The 18615-nt window shown below is 34.5% G+C and overlaps 1 protein-coding gene across 14 annotated transcripts in view; it reads left to right on the plus strand.

Annotated features, from left to right (window-relative positions):
- The window catches only part of FOXP2 (forkhead box P2), a 531942-nt gene that overhangs the window by 161519 nt on the left and 351808 nt on the right, over positions 1–18615 (plus strand). For 13 of the 14 annotated variants that reach the window (XM_079931102.1, XM_079931101.1, XM_079931091.1 and 10 more), the window contains one exon: positions 3955–4045. The exons of the other annotated variant lie outside the window; for it this stretch is intronic. The gene's annotated coding sequence lies outside the window, so the exon portion shown is untranslated. The remainder of the gene's footprint in view (positions 1–3954; positions 4046–18615) is intronic. 14 annotated transcript variants of the gene reach the window in all.

The raw sequence follows: 18615 nt of genomic DNA on the forward strand, positions 1-18615 counted from the left end.
TGCTCTGCTGGGGTTTGGTTGTTTATTTTCTCTTCCCTGAAACATTGGTTATACTATCAGCCTTTGTAACCAATGGTCAATTATTACATTCTCAGATGTGGTTATAGTTAACTAGTTTGTTTTGAGATAAGAAAATAATTCTTAGGTTTCACCATTCTCTGAGAAGACCTATGCTGAATTTTCAAAATTATAACCACATCTGTGTGAAAACAGTATCTAAAATGTTAGTGTAATTTTTACTTTTGAATGTCAGTTACACATTATGACCTATATAACAAATGCATTTTGTTTATTTACTTCAGATTTTGAGTATATTTTTCCAAATCATGATGTTCACTAGACAGAGGATTTTGTATTATGCTATTTTGCAGTAGAATTCAAAAGACACTTTTTTTTACACTTAATGTTTGCACAGTGTATTTTTTTCTCTTGTTTAGAAAACAATTGAATGATAGTATTTCTTTTAGGACATATCTTCATTTTTATTAATTAAAAGACAGGAGAGTAGAAACAAAGAGTTCCAAGTAACACATTAGAAAACTAAATCTCTTTCTTGAGTATCCAGGAGCTCCTAGGAAAATATAAATACAGCAAAATTAAACCACCTAGTAATTGTTCACTTCATCTAATACAGTTCCTTAAAAGAAGACAGTTCAAACGCTCTGGGAATGTTTGAGTGATGCTGTCCTCTCCTACCACAGCAAACCTTAAATAAATTTGCAATCCCGTTTAAAAGGCTAGAAGAAATTAGAAAAGGGAGTGTTTGTAATTGTGAACTTTTATCCAGGACATCTTTGAGTGTCTTAGCTTAAATTGGATGGTGCCCCTGTGTGTATATACATACACACACACATACATCATATTTCTCAACACACTGAAATCATCATCCTTTACATATTCCTCATTGTACTGCACACTACATGAGAGCAGGGTTGTGGCTTTATCTCAGAGCCCGGACAGTGCCTGGCATATAGTCAGCAACCAATACACGCATGTGAATGTGTAAATGTAAGAGAGTCCTCATTTGCCTCTCTGGCTCTGCTTTTGCCTTTTCCAATTTCTTAGTTTTCTTTACTGGCTTAAGTTTTTTTTTTTTTTTTCTTTGTTTTTTTAATTAAGCTTTTTCCCCCTTATCCAGTTAAGTGATCATTTGATTCTTAAGTTATCATTTGGTGTATAATTAAGTGGTCATTATGATCACTGTGATCAATATTCTGTGACATGTTCTGTTTTTTTCTTGAGGTTTAAGTTACTAAAATAATATATGCTTATTAAAATAAAATCTGTATGCTGCAATGATGATATGTTCTTTGTTTATTTTTAAAATTAGCTTCTTGCTTTTTCTTTTGTATTTAAAATTGACTTTGGTCAAAGAAATACATGCACAGAGTTAAAAAAATCAAATAAAAGAGAAGGCTTATTATAATGAAAAATAGCAGACCTCTGCCTTGTACCTTCCCACTGCCCAGTCCAGCTATACAGAAGCAACACATTTCTGGTGTTTACATCCGTAGTTTTAAATGATATTCTTATTGCCATTTCTTGATTTATCAGTTTTCAACATTAATTTTGATTAATGAAAATGGAGAAACTAGTGGGAGAGAAAGGCATGTCAATACAAAAGCGAAATTAAAACTAAGCTGATATATGCTATACTAGAGCTCAGCACAGGGTGTTTTGGGTCCATAAAAAACAGGTTGACATTTTAGGTTTTCCAGATTGCTTTTAAGAATAGCTGTATTGTTTATGCTTCCATCAGCAGTAAACAAGAGAGTGCTCGTCTTTCTGCATTCTTGCCAACACTGGGTAGAACCCAGCATTCAAATTTATGCTATTCTGATGACAAGTGGTGTCTCATTGGTTTTTAATTTGCATCTTCTTGATAACAAGTGATTTTGAGCATTTTAAACTATACTTGAGAGCTATTCTGTCTTCCCCTTCTAAGAAAGTATACCGTTTTAAGTGCTGTGCTTATTTTTCTATTAGCTTCTTCTGAGTATTTATTCTAATATTGATTCCTTGTTTGTGTTAGGTCTTCTCTCAGTTTATCTGTGAAATTTACCTATGGTATTATTCACTGAAAAATTCTCATTTTGACTTAGCCAAATCCATCAATTTTACGCCTCATTATTTATGCTTTTTGGGTCTTGTTTCAGAATTGCTTTTTACTTCTAATTCTCAGAAAGACTCGCCTAAATATTTTCTATTAGCTTTGAAAAGATAACTTTCACATTTAAAACTCTTTAATCTAGGTGGAATCCAAATTTGTATATGGTGTGAAATAAGGAGCTAAGTTTACTTTTTGCCATATTCTGAGACTATTTTTCTTTCTCCATACAATAAGTCAATATCAACCTTCTCTTTTACTTTTGATATCATCCTTATCATACATAAAGGTAGCATTGATATGTGGATTTATTTCTGAACTCTATATCTCAGTGTCTGTCTCCGGCCTTGTAGTGTATCCTAACGTTTGGTAGAGTGGGTTCCTTCTCTTTGCCGTTCATTTTTTAATTTAACTTTGATAATGATAGACCTTTTATAGCATATACTTTAAAATGTGTTTTTAGGTTTTCTTTAAAAATCTAGAACTTATAGATTGATTTAGGAAAAATTGATATCCATGAATACAGGAAGGGGGAAAATAAGCCAATATGGAGTTAGGAAATAATTTAGACTGCTATATTTTAATAAGAAATCTTTTGGTGGCATATAGCAGGCAAGAAATAATTATGGAAGAAAGATTAACACAAGGAAAGTCAAGGGTGGAGCCTGCTCCTATGCAAAATTTTGTCATTGAGAGAAATATAGAGAACAGAAGCAATAGAGGAAGAATGCTAGAATGTTAACAACAGGAGTTTGAATTACCTACATTTCTGTGACTTTGAGTTACCTAATACTTAAGATTAACTAAAACAGTGATTTCAAGTTATGCTTTGTGGTATAACTAAAGCTTCGTGGAATACCTCCAGGGAAACTGGGGAGAGAATAGTGGTGGAACTGAGTATTTGGGGTCCGGTTTCAACCAGAATGTTTCGTTTCTACCTGTTTAATTAATTGATCTCTCACTAAGATTGCACTGGAAGAAAGGATTTTTAGCCAAAAGTGTTTGGACATGATTTAAATAAAATTACTGAAATGCCTAAATGTTCAACAGATATGGCATATGATGTCATTCATCATTTTCAATGCCTGTGGCAGACATTGCTAATTGAACACAGTACTCTTTCCTGTAGTAGACTTAGATTTAGTCTCCCTACAGCTTTTCGTGTGGTCCCTACCAGTCAGTCAGAGTTGTTTTATGAGTCGAAGTCCATTTGCTATCTATACACTAAGTCCTATCATGTTGTTGGACCTTCAGAACATTTATTTTAGCCTAAGAAATGTATGAGCTAAATCATTCAGATTAAAGAAGTAAGGGACTAGAAAAGAGAGTGGTTAAATAGGAAATGGGTATGGAAAATATAAATTCAAATAAGTATTAGTGTAATACCCTTACATTGTGATTATAAGGAGAAAATGCTTACTACCAATTGGTTAATTGTGGAAAGGCCTACAAAGCTCATTAAGTATGTGCTGAAGAGGCAGTTGAAATCAGCCATGTTTTCAGTTGGGAACCTTGAGACATAAATGATTTTATTCTATAAATTGCAAAATTTAATCATCAAAAGTTTAAACTTGGCAAATCAATGTAAGAGTCGGAAGTAAAATCTGCATTTCTTAGAAATGTATCTAGTGCTGCTTCTGCGGTCTTTGCCTTGTACCAAACAATGGATTTAAAGTTCTCTAAATTAAAATGTAGAAAAGTAATTTTATGCGCGTTTGAAGATTCACAAAGCAATGAATGCATTATGCTTGAATGTGTTTTATGTTCTATGAAGTCATGGAACTAATTGGGACATAAATGCAAACTTAATTTTCAAAGCAGTGACAATTATTTGTCTCTGTTAACAGGGCTACTCTAATGTGATGCTGGGATTGAATTTACCTAGGGCTCCATATCAAGGTTGACTCGAAAGTCTTGTGGAAGATCTGGAAGAAATAGGTAAGTGATCTTTCGGTGATAAGTCTCTTTTGTTCGTTGTGCTTATTTTTGTTTTTCTGATACTTATTTTGTCCTTTAATTTTTGGGTTAAATATCTTTGCCCAAAGGTTAAAAAAATTGTCAGTGAACCGTAGAGACATATCAAGGATGGCAATAGGAGTTTTTACCACTGTCTCTTCTCTTGGGTTTTTCGTTTCACGCCTTGCTGTGCTCCTTCTTCCTTTTAAAACTGGTCTCACTTTGGTTTTTGAAAATTAACACAAATTTACGTGGAATGTGAATCTGGTTTTGAAATACTGAAAGGAAATGACTAGACAAGAAAAGTGTTTGGAGTATTTTCTGTTACCATTCTGCTGGCCTTTTATACTGATGTTTTCAATATTATTTTATTAAGGCCCAGGTGATATTGAGGTTTTTGGGAGGATCTAGAAATGTCAGCAACTAAAGAGTAGAATACTAGTCATGATTTTTTCTTGAAAGTTTGATTTTCTTAAATAAACTTTTTGAGACCTAGCAAGTCAGCTGTTTAGAAAGCACTTGTTTACTTTTTAATGTTATACTTCTTTGAATCTAATGGTAGTTTTCCTTGGTATTTACAATGTCAATTTAGATAACTTTAAATCCATTGTTTGGTACAAAATAAGGACCACAAAGACAGCATGAATTGCATTTCCAAGAAATGCAGACTTTATCTCCCACTCTTACTCTATAAAGTTTCTGTGAAATTAGTTTTTCAGTGTCATTCTTGACTATGGTATCAATCAAGCAGTGTGTTATAGGTGGCCAAATCTGTAATAATATGCTTATAAAAAGAAAACTGAAAGAAATTCTTGATGAGTTTACATCATTTTTCTCTCCAGTCTTTACCCCCAAAGAGAGGGGAACCCTGGTGCCCTGACTTCTTCAGATTTCTTTGTTTTTCTTGCCCATTCCACCCCAGAATTCTTTATCAAGCGGGTTTGCCATAAGTGTAGGAAGTGTCTCAGGATCCTCACCAGAATTCTTTATCAAGGGGTTCACCATAAGCATAGGACAGGTCTCAGGATCCTCACTGTGATGACTGCATTGCTCTAACCTTTTCTAAAACTTTCTCTAGATAGAGACTCCATATCTTCCCTGAGAGATTTTTGTCAATGTGCTTGAATTGTATAGTCAATTATTTCTCAGGTACTGTTTTGCCTATGGAATTTTGCTTGTTTTGTACCAACTTTATAATTTTGTCAGACATACAAGCAAAACGATTCCGCATTTATTTAGCATGTAAGATTTTTGAAACACTTTGGCAACTTTTTACTTCATTTTGCTCTTTAATTAAACTTATTAATTTTACTCTTGCATTGCTTATGATGTAAGTAAGGTTGACATTATTAGTCATTGTTTAGTAAGTGGAGAAACTAAAAGACAAAGAATTTCAATGACTTGGAAAAAGTAGTATAGCTTGTTGTGATCTTATAGCTAATAATGAACTGTTACGTGTTATTAGAACCCATACCTGCTTATGCTCAATCTTTCTTTTTTCTGAGTTAGTGATTTATGCTTACTTTAGACAATGGTTATGTTGATATATCTCATCTTTGTAAGACCTTTTATATTTAAATTCTCATTTGTTGAGTAGTAACAGGACATTTGTTTTAGTAATAGCCGGGGGATTTTAGGTTTATAAGTAAGAGTTGCCTGACAGTGAACATCATGGAACCATGAAAGAAATGACTTTTAGAAAATAGAGTCTTTTTCCCAGAAGGGTACATAATTGTGTATGTATGAAAATACATAGCCATTTTCAAGAAATACTAATTTTCTTCTTCCCTTACCACTCCTCTGTTCCTTTCCCCCAGAAATCCCTAAAGTAAATACTCAGTTGAATCTTCCTATTTTCGAACAATTATACCCATTTTACCTCTCAGAGAGGTTACAGAACCTGACCTAGGTTATACTTCTGAAACGGGAACTAAAATATTTCGCACAACTTCCAACTGAGAGTGTTTGTGTATATGGGTAAATGGTTAGTTGAGTGTGTATATGTATATTTTACTTCATGATATTTACAATTATTTCCAGAGTTTCTATTGTAAGAATATTAAATCCAAATAAAAGATCAGTTTTAGTTATTTCAGTGGAGTAGAAATAAACTTCATTCATATACTTATAGAAAATTGCTGTAAGTTTCATATAGAAAATTGCTGTAAGTTTCATAAATACTTGCTAAAAATTAGGCATCATACCTGACAAAATATTTGCTCTAATTTTAAAATTATTGAAAAGTAAATGAACTGTACAGGAAGATGATTTGGCCTAGGAGGGGCTGGGCAAGTGTTCAAATACATGGTGTGCATACATTTCTTGGCAAAATGAAACAGAGTGAATAAGACTGTAAACAAAGAGGCTATAGAGTGTAGCTGTTGAGAATGTAAGCTTGGAAATCAGATTGCCTAGATTTGAATTATGGTTCCAAAACAAACCTACCGTATGTGAAACCTTGGACAAGTCATTTAACTCTCTAACACTTAATTTCTGAATCTGGAAAAAAGAGATAGTAATACCTACTTTACAGAATCGATTTGAGGACTAAATGTTTGAATACATATGAAGGCCATAGTAAGCATTTTTTTTTTTTAAAGTTAGCTGTTGTTTTGTTCTCCATTATATTAATCTCAAAGTTTGACTGTATTATCCAGGCCACCTGGTCAGTATACCCAGAATACCATTCTAACTTCGGTCCATGAAATGGTAAAAAGGAACTAATTTGTAAATGTACATTCTGTGATTTGATTAGCATGTGTATTAGTTTTTGATTGCTATATAAGATGTTACATATTTTAAAGCTTAAAACGACATACATTTATTATCTTAACAGTTTCCACAGGTCAGGAGTCCAGGCATGGCTTAGCTCAGGATCTTACAAGGCTACTCAAAATATTGGCCAGGCTGCATTTTCATTTGGAGTTCAGGATCCTCTTCCAAACTTACTGGGCTTTGGCCGAATCTAGTTCATTGCATTTGTAGGACTGAGATCTTCAGGTCCTAGAGGTTATCCACAGTTCCCAGCCATGTGGCCCGCTCCATATGCAGTTCACATCATAGTTGCTTGCTTCTTTAAAGTCAGTAGGAGAGTTCCTACTAAATGCTAGCAAAATGGAGCCATATATGTATGTGTGTGTATATGTATTAACATAGCCATTGAAATAACATCCCATAAGCTTTGCCATATTCTATTAGTTAGAAGCAAGTCACAGTCCTGCCTACATGCAAGGAGAGGGAATTATACAGGGCATGAATGTGGGGACCACACTAGAGTCTGTCTGCCACAGCATGTTGAATTTCTTAATTTAAAATTGATTTAACCTATTATTTTAGGGTTTTTTACAATTATGTAAGATTTAATAAAAAAGGAATATTGTCACTAACTGTAAAATTTTATTCTCAGTTATGTTCACAGTATAAATCCTAACAGGCCATTCCTCCCTGCCTAATACTGATCCATTATTTTAAGCTGGCTAACCACCAGACTAAAACAGCCTGCCCTGGTATTTAATACTCTCCAGGATCTGACAAAACCCCAGTATCCGACATTTCCTCCCCATAACACTGATATGTATACCTTGAACTACGTGCCTTACACTTGCCCACATCTTTGTCAATGCATACCCTACTGTTTCGTTCCCTTTCTCCATGCCTGTAAAGCACATTTACATCTCTACTTCTTCCATTACATACTTCCTTGTTCTTTCCTCCTTTTTAGGCAACCCAGGACTTTTTCTGCATAATATCATGTGTGTATTTCCTGTAGCCTTGCACAAAATAGTATCTTAAAAAATATTCTCTAAATATATGAAATACCTCCTTGATTCAGAACAGTGGTTGATTTGAGGGTCATATTTCAAAGGATGTTCTTTATAAATTATCCACTCTTACACTGACTCAGTAATCTGAAGTGTACCTCAATCAACCCTTAAATGACCTTTCGGAATCCAGTACAACTTACATATTTGGAACTGATTGCACATGGGAAGAATGTGAATGTTTATTGTCCAGAGGGTGGGCTGTGGTAGGCAGCCTCTAAAATGGACCTTAATGATCCTCTTCTCCTAGTTTTCATACAACTGTATTTTTCCCTCCCACATTTACCAGAGTTGCTCATTCTTGCTGATAGAATAGAATATGGTACAAGTGATGGGATTTTGCTTTTCAGATTGGGTTATACAAGATATTAGGACATCTGTTTCGGGTGTTCTTGTTTCTGTTTCTCTCTGTTTCTTCCTCACTCTCTCTCTCTCTCCCTCCCTCCCTCTCTCCCTCCCTCTCCCCCTTCCTCCTTCCCTCCCTTTCTTCCTCCTCCCCTTTCTCCCTCTCTTTCTCTCTCTTCCTTCCTCTTTCCTTCCCTTCCTCCCTCTTTCCCTCCCTTCCTCTCTTTCTCTCTCTTTCACTCTCTCTCCCTTCCTCCTTCCCTCCCTCTCTCCTTCCCTTTCTTTCTCTCTCTCTCCTTTCCTTCTTCCCTTCCTTCCTCCTTCCCTTTCTCCCTCTCTTTCTTTCACTCTGTCTCTCACTCTCAGTCTCATGACCTGTTCTGGGGGAGGCTAGTTGCCTTGGAGAGGTTCACGTGGTGAGGATCTATGCCCTCTTGCCAGTAGACATGGAGGAACTGGCAATACCCTGCATCTTCTTGAGGAGCCCTGAGCCTGAGCCAGCCAGCCGAACTACTCCTGGATTCCTGATCCTCAGAAAATGTGACATAATAAATGTGTTTTTTGGTCAAAACCTGCTAAATTTGGAGGTAATTTGTTATGTAGCAGTAGATAATTAATACATTTAATATTATATTACCCCTAAAAATTATTTCCACTAATTTCATTACTGGCCTGGACTTTGCAGGGAATACAAGGATTAATGGTATACTGAATATGTGGTCTCTAAAGTAAATGTAATGGGGTAGGCATGCATGTTTATAAGAAAGTGAGCCAAGTGAGAAGAAAATGTGAAATATTTAGGTTTCACCTGGAATACTGATTTTATAATACGCAGAGGCCACTTTTAGTCTCTTGTTCATTGATCACATTAGTGTTGGAGAGTCATGCTTCCTGGGTTGGTCTGGGTAGGTCTGGGTGCTGGTCTGGTACTGGTTTTCTTACGGAAGAGCTGTTTGGAATAGTTAAAAACACTCTTACCTTTACAGAATCTGAGTTTCAAGAATCTATTCTACTAATCTGTCATGCTAGTTTTCCATTCTTCTCCTTTAATGTCCTTATAGAGTTGTAAGGAATAGCATTACACGAAAGCATCTAGATATATGTACACATAATTGGGGTGCTGTACTTTGAAATGTAAAATTAGAAGAAGAATACATTTGGTCTCCAGAAAAATGAGTTGAGAAGTATGTATCAGCAAGTAATAGAACAACATTCTTGTATAAATTCACATTAAACCGTCATTCCAAATTTTCCTCCTATTGATTATACTGTGATGATAGAACCTGGGCAAAAATACAGCATTATATAAAAAAAAAAAAGGAAAAAAAATGGAAATTTGTTCCTATAAAAAAGAGAGTTTACATTTATTGTTTTAAATTTGTGGGTTGGAGTGATCCACTAGTCAAATTTTTGATACCATTATACAAAATAGCAAAATATGGATTTTTAACTGGCCTGCTTTTCAATTCAACTGAACATTAAGTACTTTTGCAATGGTCTTATTTGCTGGGAAGAACACCATTACAATAATCTGCTTTTTACAGCCCATATCAAATATGAACCAGCATCACTTATTACAAAGTTTGTACTTTGGGAGACATTTTCACGGTATCTAACAGGACTGCCCCACATTTCTTGGAATTAGTCTTTAATGATATCATTTTCCAAAATGAGTTGTTGCTCAAACGTACTGACTGTTTTGTGGTTAAAATCTAATCCAGCGGCTATATTTAAAATGTCATACAAATTTGTAAGGAAGGGTCCACTGAAACTACTGTTGTATTAGTGATTGCGTAAAAATGTTATAGAAGAAATGCTATGCAGTTTGAGTGTTTTTAGGGTTTTTTTCCCCTCTATAATATCCGAGGGGTGAATATGAAACTTCATTTTTAACTGTTGGCATTTCAAGTTTTTACTACTGGCTGCTGGAGTACAGAGGACTATTACTCTGGTGTAATAGTAGGTGTCATGTAAAATAAAGTTAGAGTCTGAAGCCTCCTTTTAGCTGTCAGCCTTATGAAGGAGTTCTTCATGTGTTGAACCCAGCACCTGGTATTGTGTAAGCGATGCTTGTGATAGCCTGGGGAGAGCTTTCTTTCTCTTCACTGTGCCTTTATTAGGCCTCGCTCACATTTTTGCCGTTGCTCTGCCGTATCCAACTTTCTAGCTGCAACTCAGAGCACAGTAGGTCTAATATAGATTGACGCCTTTGCCTGAAGACTGATTGAAACCTGTGTTTCAGAGTTGCTAATGCTCACTGAACCATTTTATTGAAGATGAAGTAAATAAAATAGATTGCCGTATGAGAATTCTCTGAAATCAAATGGAATAATTTGGCAGGTTTAAGCCCATGAAGAAGGCAAAGCAGTGAAACAGATGTGAATACTTCTCATGTTCAGTATATCAAGGGAAAAATATTCTTGTTATATTGGGCCTAAATATTCATTCTTGGCCATACAATTAAATGTTAAGCATAAGTCTCAATTGCCATTTTATTTTTGGTCTTAAACAGTGGGTCCTCTGCATGAAAGTAATATGGATAAGAACTTTTGAGACTACAATACTGTGATGATTTTTTTCTTTGTCTTTTTCTGACACCTAAATGCATGGATCAGTAGCCTCAGAGAGTTTAATAAACAACACGAATGGATTTGCCAAACCGCACTCTAGATTCATAAGGTTGGAAAATAACCGTAAACCTTAGTCTGCTAAAAGATGCTAGTGAACTTGAGTGTTTTATTCATTAATTAAAAATATGTGTTCACATGAAAACACCCTTTTTTGGACACTGTCCAGTGATTTTTTTTTCTTTTTTGAATACAAGTGTTAGATTTATATGAAGAATTTTAAAATATTTATTTTGTATATATTATCATCTGAAATAATCTTGAGGAGGAATAAAGAAGTTAGAGTGACCTTAGCATCTGGGATTCTATGAGATTTTGATGACAGTAGCATATGATGCCATGATAACATGTATTGACATATTTAATTTGTAAAATACAAGGATCTGAGCACCTGTGTGAAAATGTGTGGAAAGACTGATGCAGGGAAATGAAGATCTGTTATTTGATTGCCTGGGTCAGATTAAAAGTAAATATTTATAGAAGAAAAATCAATAAAAGGGTTTTGTTAGAAAAGTTTCTGAACTTGCTAATTAAGGACAGCATTTCTCTTCCACATTATAAAGAATCTGTCACGTTAATAATTTCTTCTGTAATTTCTCTTGTGGCTTCTCCAAATTCAAGATAACTTCAGTTTATACCCTCTTAAATATTTAGTTCATTTAAAAAAAAATCTGCTAATATATTTTATTCATTTATTTCTCAGGTAATGATTCATGCTTAATTTTAGTTATAGTCATTAAATACATGTTTTCTTGTCTCTGGGTACCCAATAGTTTTATCAGTTCTCACAACTATGAACTATTTATGCCATAATGATTTCAACTGTCATCAGTTAGATGTAAAGCATACATGACACTCTCATATTAGCAATGAGCCATCTTAAAGAAATCTTTGACACTCTTTTTTGACCTCTTAAGTAATATTATCAGTTAATAACTGCTTGATTCTTAACCATAAATGTGACCCTTTTTCCTCCATAGGGTTCAGTAAGGTTCAGGGTGACTCTGAGAGCATGCAAGCCTGAATGGAATAAACATGCTTCATGTTCTCTTGTGAGTGAACTCAAAGAGAAGTTACTACATTTCAGTTTTCCTCATATAGCAAGGCTATAAGTATAATCAGCTACCCAATATTTATTAAATAATTTTATATTCCTAGTGTTCTAGTGCCCTTACATTTTATATTTGTTTTCTTCATTGTTCTAGTCTGTACATATTTCTCTCTGATTAACCAGTAATGTTAAAGTTCATTCCTCTCTCCAGAACTGCATCTCATTTACTCTGGACTCAAACCATTTATCTGCTTTGACATTTTGGTTTTCATTGTGAACTTGCCTTCAGAAAATCATGTGTAAAGAAGTTTTCTTGAAATGAGGAGAGCATTACACTGAGACTCTGAGAAGCCTCAGTCCCTTATAAATATATTCTAGACATTTAGCAACATGCCAAACTGAAAATGAGAGGAACTTGTAGTAAAGAGGTGCATTTAGTGTGTCTGTTTCTGATCCCACCCTTGATTTCTTTATACCCTACTTTTTTTCTCTCTGGTCACCTCTTGTTCCTTTGCACTTAATTCTACTTTTCATAATACTTTATTGTCTCTTTACATTGCTAGTTTTGAGATTGTATGTGTCCTTCTAGCATTAGAATCTGGTCCCTCAGACAGCAGCCTGAGCTCCACATGATGATGATGGGGATGATGATGATGATGATGATGATGATGATGATGATGATGATGATAGCTGACATTTAAATTATTTAGTACTGGTACTCTTCTAAGATTCACCAGTATTAACTCTTTTAATTCTCACAACCTATGAGTTAGATACTTCTGAGGTAGAGAACATTATTGTCCCCATTTTACAGGGGAAGGAGTGGGGCCCAGAGAGTTGCACAGTTCATGTGTGGCAGAACTAGGATATGAGCTAAGGCAGACTAGGTCTAAAGCCCTTTAATGCTCTGTTGCCCAGGACTGTTGAATAGCCCTTCTTCTCTTGTGGTTCTTACTTACGGCCCAAAACGCAGTGTGTATTTAAGCATAAAGAGGTTTATGATGCAGTTTTTTTTTGTTTTTCTTCTCCTTTTTGTTTTTTCCGGTACGCGGGCCTCTCACTGTTGTGGCCTCTGCCGTTGCGGAGCACAGGCTCCAGACGCGCAGACTCAGCGGCCATGGCTCATGGGCCTAGCCTCTCCGCAGTATGTGGGATCCTCCCGGACCGGGGCACGAACCCAGGTCCCCTGCATCGGCAGGCGGACTCTCAACCACTGCGCCACCAGGGAAGCCCGATGCAGTTTATAGTTCTGTATATTAAATGCTTGGAGGCTAGCACAATCCAAATGAGTTAACTTCTGAATTATAGAATATATTTTTAAATAAAGCACTTCTTTCAAATGGAAAAACATGGACTAAGGTATGAAAATATTAGTAAGAATCCATAAAATCTGTTTAAGAAGTTGGTGAGAATGAGTTGTAATGAGTGTCTCAGTCAATATAAAGGGATTGTTTCATAATTACTCTAAAATTTTATTAGGCTGACTATGCATCCTGAAACCTTATTTTTATTTTCACTGTAGGTTTAGCAATTTTCCTTTATAATTGTAACAAAGATACGTTAGAAGTTAATTCTGAAATCTTAAAAATATACAACTAGTAGCTAGACAGCTGTATTATACATCATCCAGGACATTTTTGAGAGAATTATTATTATTAATATTATTATTTACCCTAGACAACAGGTGTGCCTTGGAGTTGTCTTAGGTGAAGACGTATAGTCACTTTGCTTGAAGTAGACACTACTGGTTGTTGCTTGAACATCCTTTCTCTGTTACCAGAACCCTGATGTTGTTGAGATATACGTCATTACTCCGCATAGCATATACTTCATGGGAAACTGACCCTATCCCCAGTTCCAATGTGTGGATACTGACTAGTTTAGGCCAATTATGATAATTCTATTCCCTAGCGAAGAATTTTTAATTTATATTATATTATTAAATTAAAATATTAAATAATGTTAAATAACTTCATTAAACTTATATAAATAAATGCATTTGATATTTGATTAATTAATTTACTATATCTGGAGGCCTTTCTACCTCTTGACCAAGTGAGATAGTAACTTTCTATTCTACTTAATCCTTTATTGTTTAGTTTTTTTGTTACTTGAAGCTGTAAATATTCTGATATACTCATTTTAATCATTATTTGAGGAGTTGGACCCTAACCGGACTTTCACTCTATAGGAATCTATTTGCACAATACAGGGTGTGCTTAGGCAAGAGGACTAAGGAGCGTAAGGGGAAAAACAGGGATGGAAGTTTATCTCCCAAGAGTTCAGAAAGGTTATTAAAATAATAGAAAAGTGGTTTCTATGTCTTTTGTCTTCTAAAAATAATTTAAGAAAATCAAAGGATTACACAGTAGCCATTTACACTTCTAGGTTGGCACAGAAATGTTCCTAGTTTCTGGAGAGTTTTCTTACAGTAAGGCTTATTCCAATTTTTCTAGAATCTATCCCTGCAAACACCCCCCCCCCCCACACACACACATACACATGCACACACAGGTAACACTTCACTTTGGTGGGATTTTGAAGGGAGTGGAAAAGAGATTTAAACTACCTTTTTTTTCTCATCTGAAGATAGCTGCTTCTCTGGTTCAACTTATTGTTGTCCTATTATGAATTAGGTGATTAGATATATAGATTCTTATGTTTTCTCACATCACAGATGAGGAATCATCCTAAGTAACCATGGGAAAGGAAACTGGTTAAATAAATTATAGCATAAATAAATAGCAGAATAACCTAGAATATTTAGGTAAGTCAGTAATGCAAGTTACAAAACACTGTTTCAATAGCATGTAAGTTTTGCTTAAACTCTTTAATTTTTCACAGGAAAATTACTAGAAATATGTATATATTCTATATAGTACATATGTATGTGAATATATATATATATATATATATATATATATATATAGCCCACAATATTATCAGTGGTTATTTCCGGGAGTTAGTTATAAGATTTTCATTTTCTCATTTATACTTTTTTGTATGTTTTAAACTTTGTTCATTGAGCATGTATTTTTTTCTTGAAATAAGAAAAAAACCTTAAAATAGAAAAACAATTTTAAAATTCTCAACCAGTTGCAGTTCTCTAATTAATGAATAATTTTCTGCTATATACCATTAGCCAGGTGTCCCATTGCTCAACAGTTCTGAGTAATAGAGATTTAACATATCCTTGTTTGTATTTTTGCTCAGGATTTTAACACCGTTAAAGACAATGATGTTGTGAAGCACATGGCTCCAGAGCCTTTAGAAATTGGAATTTTACAAGACTTTTTTCCTTGATACCTGTACACTTCTACAAAAAAACCTAGATGTTAACTACTCAGTGACTTATCTTGTAGAACTGTCATTTGTAAAACCTGAAATACACCTCTTTCCACTGTGTAAGCTAATTTAGAATTAATCCTAAGAGGAAATGACTAGGCCGAGTGTTTCTTAGCCCCATGAGACATAAGTCCACTGTTTATAGCAAATATTTTGTAGTTTTCCCTTTATTAATATGAAATGAAATTCTTAGATATGTTGATATATAATTTTTAAAAACCAATGTAGCATAAAATGTAAATTATTCGGCATGACTAAATTAGAAGATCTTATGAAGTAATCATGTAATGCCCTACTTATAGACTAACTATAAATATGACAGCTAAAAATATAGTGATACATGAGCCATTATTAGTGCTGTTTCCCAAAATGATAAAAATTAGACAAGTTCTGAAGAAAATAAATATTACCTTGATATACAGTATCCTGGCTGAGTATATATTAAAACCACGAAAAATATTTTAGACTATATATATGAAATAAGATTAGATCTAGTCACAAGTTTTTAATTTCTATGAATTTTTAGAAAGTCTCGCAAGATGCAATAGCATTCTTCATTATTGCAGGATGACTAACAAAACCCCTGTCCACACTTGATAGCAATGTCTCAAATTGTTCCAACGAAAAATTTGTTCCCCCACAGATTTCCAAAACTCTCCTTAGAAAGCAATATGGTCCCTGCTGGGCGGCTCTGGTTTCATGTTGAGAGATCCGAGTTGTTCTTTGTCTCTGCTGCTATTTATGAACTTAAACAGCCTGCTTATCTGTCTGAGGTTCAGATCTATGATTTATTGGTGAAAAATGATTTCTAAAAAGGCATTCTGCACTAGACTTCTATGATCTCTTCTAAGTATCACCTTTTGTAGTTCTGTAAAATAAAGTCATCTTATTTTTGTCAGCCTGTCTTGGAGAAATCCTCTAAGAGTGTTTGTGCAGAAGGACTTACCTCGTAGATGAGTCCATTGCATCTCAAGTTCTGATCAACATCCCAAAGGATGGGTGTTTTCCCTGATCTCTAGCACTTGGCATTTGTGTAATTCTCTGTGGGCATCTGCCTGATTTTTTAGTCAGCTCATGGAAGGTAATTAAAAGGGTGGAAGTATCACTCATCACCAAATGGCAATATTTGAGAAGTTAGGCTTTTGTGAATTGTGTGATAGAAAGCAGAGGTAAGTTTCTGAGCTGGTGATTAGCAGAAGTTGATCCATAACTTACTCTTACTGAATTGTAACTGTGGATTTCAATTACCATCATGATTACTTAACATATTTATTGACTGCTCTTTTGCACATTATTTCATATTTTGATCTTTGTTAGCCAATTTAAATGCTCTTTAGGAATTTCCATGTTGTTACAGTGGTTGGTAGAGCACACATTTGCGCATATGCAAATGTGAATCATTCAGAGAAATGACAATATACGTTTTTACAGTCACAATGTACAAAATTTTGATGGTAGAAATGTATTCCCTGGGGCTTCCCTGGTGGCGCAGTGGTTGGGAGTCCGCCTGCCGATGCAGGGGACGCGGGTTCGTGCCCCGGTTCGGGAGGATCCCATGTGCCGCCCTTCTCTCTCTTCTTTTGGATCATTTTTTTACCTTTCTTTTATGTTTCCTTAATCTGGGCACCCTTTCCTATTTGTTGTATGTCTTAGAAATCTGAAACTATTATCTCTCTTTTTGAAAGTATACTTTTCATCTCAAAATTTTGGACAAATTATTTAGTTTCTTAACTGCCCATGTTGAACAGTTGAAAACTTTATGAACCATTATGATCAATAACTTACAATATAAGCTAATTTTAATTAAAGCATGTAAAAGTAGAACATTGATGGCATAAATAGATTGATGCTATAAGAATGAGGAAAGCATACAGTATTTTATTCAATTATTTATTTTGTATTTTAGAGCTACAGCTTTTTTGTGTCAAATAAGCATTTCTTTTTCTTATTTTTAGTTGTACATACTTTTATTTATATTTTGAAACCATAGTATTTTTATGAATTTTTGTGAGATCTTTCCATGTTAAGTCTTTTTACCCTTTGTAATATTTCTTTTTTTAAAGTAATTTTTATTGGAGTATACTTGATTTACAATGTTGTGTTAGTTTCTGCTGTATAGCAAAGTGAATCAATTATACACATACATATATTCACTTTTTTTAGATTCTATTCCCTTATAGGTCATTACAGAGTATTGAGTAGAGTTCCCTGTGCTATGCAGTAGGTTCTTATTAGTTACCTATTTTATATATAGTAGTGTGTATATGTCAATCCCAATCTCCCAATGTATCCCTTCCCACCCCCTTTCCCCCTTGGTAACCGTAAGTTTGTCTTCTATATCTGTGACTTTATTTGTTTTGTAAATAGGTTCATTTGTACCATTTTATTAGATTCCACATGTAAGTGATATCATATGATATTTGTCTTTCTCTGACTTAGTTCACTCAGTATGACAATCTGTAGGTCCATGCATGTTCTGCAAGTGGCATTATTTCATTCTTTTTTATGGCTGAGTAATATTCCATTGTATGTATGTACCACATCTTCTTTATCCATTCCTTTGTCAATGGACATTTAGGTTGCTTCTGTGTCTTGGCTATTGTAAATAATGCTACAATGAACATTGGGGTACATGTATCTTTTTGAATTATGGTTTTCTTGGGATATATGCCCAGGAGTGGGATTGCTGGATCAGATGGTAGCTTTATTTTTAGTTTTTCAAGGAACCTCCATACTGTTCTCCATAGTGGCTGTATCAATTTACATTCCCACCAGCAGTGTAGGAGGGTTCCCTTTTCTCCAAGAGCTATAGCTTTTATCATAAATGTATTGAATACCTTAATAAAACTCTGCTTAACAATTTTAAAGTTATCAAAATAAATATGGTGCTGGATATTAAACAGAAGTACTTTAAATGCAATTGTAATTAGATAACTTTATTAGGTAAATGTAACTAGATACAGTGAATAGCTACATTTTAGTTTGTATGTTAACAAAGAGGCATATGGCTCTACTTTAAATTTTTAAAATCTCTCACTATGGGATTGTTGGTTAATGATACTGTAATGTAAGTGACCTAGTATTTATGACCACAGAAATTAGCCTTTAACAAACACTTTAGCTTCTACAGGTCTTTAATTAATATGGGTTTCTAATTTTTACATCTTTAACTCTTCAGTAATCAACCACTGGGAGGATAGTGTGTGTGTCTTTTTCGGCGGGGCTCCATGTTGGACTGGAGAATAAATAAAATGTGCAAATTTTCTTGAAAGTACCCTTTCTTGTTATGTTTAAAATAAAGTTTGTACATGAAAATCTTGTAATTTGAGATTCAGAGGATTTCTATTCTTTCTCTAAAATCCA

Source organism: Stenella coeruleoalba (genome assembly GCF_951394435.1).
Source record: "Stenella coeruleoalba genome assembly, chromosome: 9".
Lineage (NCBI taxonomy): Eukaryota > Metazoa > Chordata > Mammalia > Artiodactyla > Delphinidae > Stenella > Stenella coeruleoalba.